Consider the following 8,806-nt stretch of genomic DNA (forward strand, 5'->3'; position numbering starts at 1 on the left):
CTAGAACTGAAATGTGTATTAAAAAGAAAAATTATAAAGATAAAACAGTCTCACTTTCATGAATGAAGAAAGCCAAGTGTAAATTTCTACCTCATCCACCCTTTTCAAAAATATGGTCTTTTAAAAAACTACGCGTCTCAGATGCTAGACCTGAAATGTGTATTAAAAAGAAAAATTATAAAGATAAAACAGTCTCACTTTCATGAATGAAGAAAGCCAAGTGTAAATTTCTACCTCATTTCTCAGTTCACAGGGGAAGGTACATTTTACAAATTATTAATTGAATAGGGGGCTTACGTTTTGGAAGCCTGTCGCTGTCCCATATTTCAATTCCTCCCAATAATTCGAAAATTCGTACGCCAAGCCCCCCTCTCCCATTTCACAATAATCGGAAACGATTAATTTCCCGACTACAAGAGTAATAAACAAACAGCTTTCCAATTTCAAAAAAGGTACCTACCTCATATTTCATCGCCAAACTATGTTTTCAAAATTTCAAAGCGTTTTCTGCGCCACACTCCGGGTTCCACTGAAGAAGAAAAATTCGTCCGTATTAACCTTGGACCTCGTAATGTTCAACTTTAAGCAATGAGTGTTATTAATATGATAGCCGATACCGTTAAGGCCAAAGTTATTTTCCTTTTATAGCAAAATATTTTCGTTTTTATTCGAGTTAAAAACGGCTATATCATGTGTTATAGGTGTCATTAATTTACGGTGAGAAAATGAAAATGACATAAAATATTATAAGGTGCTCGAGTTACATGTGGGGAACGAAGGTAAATTTTCAGCGTGAACGAAATATGAATCGAATGCTAACGGCTGAAATAACCGTTCAAAGCTTGTTCCATGAATCATGGAGGCTTTATTACAGGCCCGCGAGTAATATGACACTGTGTGAAATTGAGAATAAACGATAATGTAATGGATGTCAAAAAAAGTGATGGAAACCGAATATTATATGTTTATATATTATGCGCACTATAGGTACAGGTGTGGTATGAAATTTTCAATCAAATGAGAGCAAATGTGAATAGCAAAACATTGCGTAGCCTGCGGAAATGGAACTTTGAATTCCCTTCGGATTAGCGAAATCAAACAACATTGTTTGTGATTGGTAACTGGACGAGTGACCATCTGAATCAAAACGAGCTGCTGGCTATTTTGGTGCTCAACTAACGCCCACGCCATATTTTGGTTAATTTTGGACTTTTAACTAGGGTTAACCATTTAGATTAAGATTAATCAACCCTATATTCTTCTCATTATTATTATTATTATTATTTTCTTTTTTTTTATATAATTAAGCAAGGTCTATTGTAATAATTATGCAATGTTAAACCCATAAAATACACGAGACCTTGTTTAGACTGCTGGGGTAAAGGGACTTTTTAGTCTCATTCGAGCAGGATAAACAAGGTATATTCTATTCTATTTATATCGACAATTTGTGGCCCCCCGGCATAAGAATCAAAATAAAGGTATCTTGAAGAGAGTGTTTCAGTTGACGTCGATCGACCATAATGTCAACTCTGCTTAAGAAACTGACCTCATGACTTTCTGTTAATATGTAAGATCATCCAAAAACAATTTGGTAGAAAACCTGATATGGTTAAAGAACGGAAAAAAATCTTTGTCCCCTCCCTTATTGGATTCAGTTGAAAATATAATTCATACAAATGGGATTTTTTTTTTTTTTTGCAAAGGACTTTTATGTACGTAAGTGTACCAAATAAATGTTGTGTGGTTGAATGACTAGCAGTGTATTTGTTATATTAGCCTATCGAATTGGGCAGTAAATTTCATTACGTCATACAAGTAAACTTTTTTCTTCTTCACAATCAATCTGGATTCTATGGATTTATTAGATTCGGAAAAAAAATACCCCTTAAGTTTCTAATGATGATTACAGTACCCGTGATAAAATCAGAAGAAATTTGCATGTATATAAAAAAGAGTTATTACTTATTACCAAAATAAAAACTCGCGTGAAAATTACGATATTATCTGGATTTTCAGTAAAACAGAAGAGTAATTTCACTCAACGTGTTAGCTCTTTGGAAGAGTATAGAACAGATGAGAAAATACCAGAGCACAAAAGAGGAGATGAGGGAAGAGAAGAAAGGAGAAAAGGGGAATGGAAAAGAGGTGGAAAGAGACGAGAAAAGGAAGATAAGAGAATAGAAGGGAAGATAAGAGAAAAGAAGAGAGAAGAGAAAATAGGAGAGGACAAAAAGGAGATGAGAGAAGAGAGGAAAGGAGAAAAGGGGAATGGAAAAGATGTGGAAAGAGATGAGAATAGAAAGGAAGAGAAGAGATAAGGAAGCGATGGGTGACGACGAGAGAAATTCTTGTTCCGCTCTCACAAGAGGTTGGAATTTTCATGGCCATTTAATGCTTGTCCTTGGCAGTCTGGAAAATCTCTCCGGTTACACACTTGAGCTCAGATTTCTCGTCCTGAAATTCCTCCTTCTTTCCTGGACCTTTCCTAAGTGTACCTCTTTTCAGTCATTTTAGCGTTATTGAGGAAAAAGATCTTTGAAATGTAATAGTAAATTTGTTACTTCTTAAATATGAAAGAAGTTACACAATAGCTCCTTTGAAAAGGCTTCTTTGGCGAAGACTGTGAGATAAAGACTAATTTAATATCAAGAACTAAATAATCGTGGTGATGAGACTGAGGGACTGGAAACATGAAATTTACATACATCTGAATTGCATAATATAAAATATAATTAAAAAGTAGAAATGAAAAACCGCTTATTTTACTTTAGCCATAAATAGTGGTATTTATGAGCCAGATATTTTATTATAACATTATGAGTTTCAAGACAGTGCCCGACGTAAAGGAGCTACGATTCCCAAAGTGCGGGTTCGATTCCCAAAGTATTTTCCCCGTAGCTCAGGACAAACAGCTGGTATTCTAATAAGGCATGGGCTAGTACTTTTGCAGGAATGGAATTTTATCTAGATATTCTATTCAATCGTTATTGAGTGTCTAATACCTACACTACTGCTTGAGCAATTTTTTTTTCTGGGTGTTCTGTGTTCTTTATTTTGGACATTCGGCATTCTTTGCTTCTGGACTTTCTGCTGTAAACATTCATGTTCTAGCTTATGTTATTAAATACATGAGACCTTGTTTAGCCGGGATAAAGGGACTTTTTAGTCTCGAGCAGGATAAACAAGGTATGTTCTTATTCTGCAACAGTGGTGCGTCTCCGAATGATTTTGCTGACTTCCCTGAACGGTTCCTTGATGGTGGTGGTTATCTCTTCGGTGGTGGTTCTTGTGGCTCTCCAGAGAGGTTTGAGGACGGTTCTGATGTACCTGGTGATGCCATATTTGGCCAAGGTATACGCCAGAGTAGATTCGTCATACAGCCCAACGTGTTTTACGTACAACTGAAAGAATGAAAGAAATTGTGGAGAACTGTAAGTAAGTATTCTCGTTAATGGAGAAGGAAAGAAAATAAAAGGAGAAGAAGGGGGAGGAGACGACGAAGAAGGAGGAGATGATGAAGAAGGAAATTATGTACGTACATAAATTATTAGAAAATTATGTACCTAAAGACTTTGAAGTAGGAGCATATTCTAAAGTAGCCGTGGGTTCAATTCAATTCAATTTATTTTTACTGTACAAAACATAACATTAAAAATACAACATTTCAATGAATACAATTGTACAACGTCAGGAGCACTTACATATTCGACTCGATCCATTGTTTGTAAAGCATCATACATCTTTATCAAGTGCTCCTTGTACTTCATCACTCTCCCATTTGACTTGAACCAGTTGTTGTTTTTCCAGTCCTCCAAATAATTCTGACAAATGTCGATCACTTGCTTGTTATTGATGTGAATACGGAGGTTGTATACACCTGTAATTAGAATGAAAAGTGTTTTTATTTTTCAAAATTTGTATTATTTTTTTATTATATCTATTTATTTTGTATTTTTATTAAGAAGTTTGATAGGTGGAACTGTGACTGCTAAGGTCTTATCCTCCCGAAGGTGAAGAGAGAAGTTTTTAAATAGGTACGGTAAGTAATAGTTCGGATACATCCACTAAAAATCTTCAGTGACATTAAACCCCCCCCCCCCCCCTCCCTCTCTACCCGTGATTAAATCAGAAGAAATTTGCATGTACATAAAAAAGAGTTATTACTTATAACCAAAATAAAAACTCGCGTGAAAATTACGATATTATCTGGATTTTCAGTAAAACAGAAGAGTAATTTCACTCAACGTGTTAGCTCTTATGCCACGATGAAAGTTTACTGAAATCTCTCAAATAACGGTTTTTCGAAATGTGAATTCTTTTCCCGGTGCAGCTTTCGCGCTTGCGTTCAGGATCTGGTTTTCCAAAATTTCCCAGAAGGATGATTTCGTGGTTTTCTGATTTTTTTTTTCTCATTCTGATTGTGGATTTTTCGTGAAATCCATTTGGTTAAAGTTTTCGGATACCAATCCTACTGATAAAAAATCTGATGGCGATTTTACTCAGTGCAGATAGCATAAAGCGCTCCCAGAATGACCCCCGTGACCTCACATGAGCTCACGTGACTTGAGGGTAGTGGGTTTCTACCTTTACTGCCACAGCGACCTCTCAGAGATGAGAAAACACAGGTGTTAAAATGGGGAAGATTGTAGTTAAAGGACCTATGGTCAGTTAAGTTACGTCTAGAAAGAACATGAAAAGAACGTGTCAATATTCCAAAAGAGAAAAATAGGTAGAGAAAGAGAGAGAGAGAGAGAGAAAATGCTAATATTATTCTACAAGCGCTGACAATCGCTTGCATGGAGGCTTTCAAATGGGTAGGTTTGAGCCCATCATAAGGTTCTCCTATGTTCCTGAAAATAAATAGAAAAATAGAATAGAATATACCCTACTTATACTTCCAGAATGAGACTGAAAAGTTTCTTAGGGACTTTCGGAAACTTACCACTGGAAAATTGACCACTGCTCCATTCAGTTTTGCATTGGACCAGTTTGGGTTTGGGACCTCTGGGAAAGTGGGACCACTAGGACGGAAAACCCCGGTGAGCATGCAGATTGATTTGGTTTGGACATGTAGAGAGAAGAGACAATGAGTATTTAGGAAAGAGAGTAGAGAGTTTAGGTATAGGGGGTAAAAGGAGAAGGGGTAGGCCGAAAATGAGGTGGAGAGATAAAGTGGAGGAGGACCTTAGAGAGAAGGGATGGAGAAGAGAGGAAGCATTGGATAGACGGAAATGGAGGAGTAGAATACAAGATGGAAACGCCGACCCCAAATAGAATTGAGATAAGGTAGAGTAAAATAAGAAGAAGAGTGATCAACTTGATCACTGGTCAAATAAAAGTGATCAAATAAAATTTCCTGTGGTCAGTTTCTCGAAAGGAAAATTACAATCATAGTAAGTGGTCAGTTTCCGGAAGGAAAACACACCTGTAGTCAACCTCCTTGGTCAACTGCTTGCATGACGGAGCCAGAGGTTTCCAGTTCCCACAGGGAAGTTGAAGTTTTTTCGACTTCATGAAAATTTCAACTACTTCAAAATGTAATTTGTAAATTTCTAGACGTACAAACTAGGAATACATTTTTTCAAACAACCTTTCAGTTCATGCGGTTTTCAAGTTCGAACACTTTGATATTTTCTATTTTTACTTCGAAATTTGAATAGACCAAGTTTTCTAGATAGGTATTTATAAAGTAAGTACAACTAGGTACAGGTAGCTATAAATAGATTTTACATAGGTACCTAAGTAAATCATTAAATTACACGATAAGGAAGATAGAAATGAGTTTATGTTTTTAGTGGATGTGCTAAAAGAACCAAATTTAAAGATTGATTTTCGCTTTTCCGATACTGTAGAGTGGTAGTTGAAGAGTCAAGTCAGAAATATGTATTTGTTTCCGACCAATTTAAGTTAAGTCATCCTTGTTACTCCACATTCCCAGCCTGTGTTTCAAGACTTTGGAATATCATCTTTCCATTAGTGGGAAGATGATAATGTAGTGGGAAGATGATAATGAAAACATGACCATAAACGAGTCATAAGGAGGAATGAGGAATGCATGCATTCCCAGTACATCAAGGTTTCTGTTTTCAAAAGGTCGGAGAGACATGATAAACAGTAAGAAGAGAAGAGAAGGGAATCAGTGAGAGAAAGGAGGAGGCGAGAGAATGGAAGAGAAGAAGAAAGAGGAGAGGAGGTAAAAGAAGATAATAGAAGGAAAGCCAGAGAAGAGAACAGAAGGAAAGAGGAGAGAAGAGAAAGGAAAGAGGAAAGGAGAGAAGGAATGAGAAAAGACGAGAGAAAATAACAGCGAAGAGAATAGAAGAGACGAGGAAGAAAGGAAAGGGAAGAGAATACAAGGACAGAGGAGAGATCGAAGAGAAAGGAAAGAGGAAAGGAGAGAAAGGAATGAGAAAAGACGAGAGAAAATAAAAGGAGGAAGAGAATACGCCTTAGTTTGTCCCCTGGAAACAAGAGAAATGTAAAATGGGAATTTTAAACGCCTTAGTTTGTCCCCTGGAAACAAGAGAAATGTGAAATGGGACTTTTAAACGCCTTAGTTTGTCCCCTGGACACAAGAGAAATGTAAAATGGGTATTTTAGACGCCTTAGTTTGTCCCCTGGAAACAAGATAAATGTAAAGTAGCAATTTTAACGTCAAAAACGACAGTTTCCTTCAGACTATTTGTGTTGAATGACGTACCTACATTCGATGCGACGCCTTAGTTTGTCCCCTTGAAACAAAGAGAAATGTAAAATAGGTATTTTAGACGCCTTAGTTTGTCCCCTGGAAAAAAGATAAATGTAAAGTAGCAATTTTAACGTCAAAAACGACAGTTTCCTTCAGACTATTTGTGTTGAATGACGTACCTACATTCGATGCAGTTAGTTAAAAAAAGGAAGGTATTTTAATTGTGTTAAGCATAAGTGCTTGTCACAAATGTCGTTCCCGGCTCAATAAACTACTCTAAATTTCATGACTTGACTTGGACTCGATCCACCAACCTCCGGATTCAAAGTCCACCGTGGCTCACCACTGCACCACTCAGGTTGGTTGATGCAGTTACATAAAACATAGTAAAAAAAATGAGAGCCAGTAAATTTTATGACTTGACTTGGACTCGAACCTCTGGATACGAAGTCAAATGTTCTGCTAGAGCTAGAATGAAGCTAACAAATAGCTATATCCCAGCAACAAGCTCTACTATTAGTGTGGTCATTTAGGGCAAATTTCGAGTGAACCCACACTCTCCCACTGATCAGGCGAGCGTTTTAACCACTACGCTACCAAGACATAAATAGGACAATGTTGCTCATTCCTACCAATCATGAGATGGTGACCTAAGAAAGAGATTACGTTTTTCATACGTACATACTAGGGTATGACTGATAAGCCCTATAGGGTACATACTCACTACTCACAGTCTAAACAAGGTCTTAATTATTTTACCTACACAAAGTGCTGTGTTCTAATGGTAGGCACTAACGTCAAAAACGACAGTTTCCTTCAGACTATTTGTGTTGAATGACGTACCTATACATTTGATGCAGTTAGTTAAAAAAAGGAAGGTATTTTATTTTAATTGTGTTAAGCATAAGTGCTTGTCACAAATGTCGTTCCCGGCTTAATATACTACTCTAAATTTCATGACTTGACTTGGACTCGATCCACCAACCTCCGTATTCAAAGTCCACCGTGGCTCACCACTGCACCACTCAGGTTGGTCGATGCAGTTACATAAGACATAGTAAAAAAAAATGAGAGCCAGTAAATTTTATGACTTGACTTGGACTCGAACCTCTAAATACGAAGTCAAATGTTCTGCTAGAGCTAGAATGAAGCTAACAAATAGCTATATCCCAGCAACAAGCTCTACTATTAGTGTGGTCATTTAGGGCGAATTTCGAGTGAACCCACACTCTCCCACTGATCAGGCGAGCGTTTTAACTACTACGCTGCCAAGGTAGGGAATAGGACAATGTTGCTCATTCCTACCAATCATGAGATGGTGACCTAAGAAAGAGATTAGGTTTTTCATACGTACATACTAGGGTATGACTGATAAGTCCTATAGGGTACATACTCACTACTCACAGTCTAAACAAGGTCTTAATTATTTTACCTACACAAAGTGCTGTGTTCTAATGGTAGTCAACTTGTCCAAGTAGGTATATGCACTTTAAAATGCTTTACGTCAGACCATAATGATCCTAAGCTACTATCTCCAAAATTTCGTCTATTAGGTATTAAATTTAATATCAAATACAATTTATTGTTATTTCTGCCACGTTGGGTAGAAAAACAAAAGACGTTCCTCTGCACTTTAGTTTTTCGTCAAGTACTTCAACTTGGCGACATTAAATTTAATATCAAATACAATTATTTATTGTTATTTCTGCCACGTTGGGTAGAAAAACAAAAGACGTTCCTCTGCACTTTAGTTTTTCGTCAAGTACTTCAACTTGGCGAAATAAAAACACCGTAAAAAACGTATTCCTCTGGCCAAATACATGTGCGGATTTTCACTTACGATACGGAGATACTAACCGTGGATATTTTTAACACAGAACGTAACTAATGTAAAAGCACATATGAAATGTAATGTCGAGAAACTCATAATGTATTCTACAAACATTCGTTTGACATTTTCTACGTGATCAATAGGTTTGATAAAGACATTTACCTCAGCATGAGGACCCCAGGGGTGGTTTCAAAAGATTAAACAAACCTGTGGACCTAGAGTAGACTTAACATTGGAGCAAACAATGCTAATTATTATTACAATTTGAAACTAGGTCCATTTGT

The sequence above is a fragment of the Diaphorina citri genome, unplaced genomic scaffold (assembly GCF_000475195.1).
Source record: "Diaphorina citri unplaced genomic scaffold, Diaci psyllid genome assembly version 1.1 scaffold410, whole genome shotgun sequence".
NCBI classification, from domain to species: domain Eukaryota; kingdom Metazoa; phylum Arthropoda; class Insecta; order Hemiptera; family Psyllidae; genus Diaphorina; species Diaphorina citri.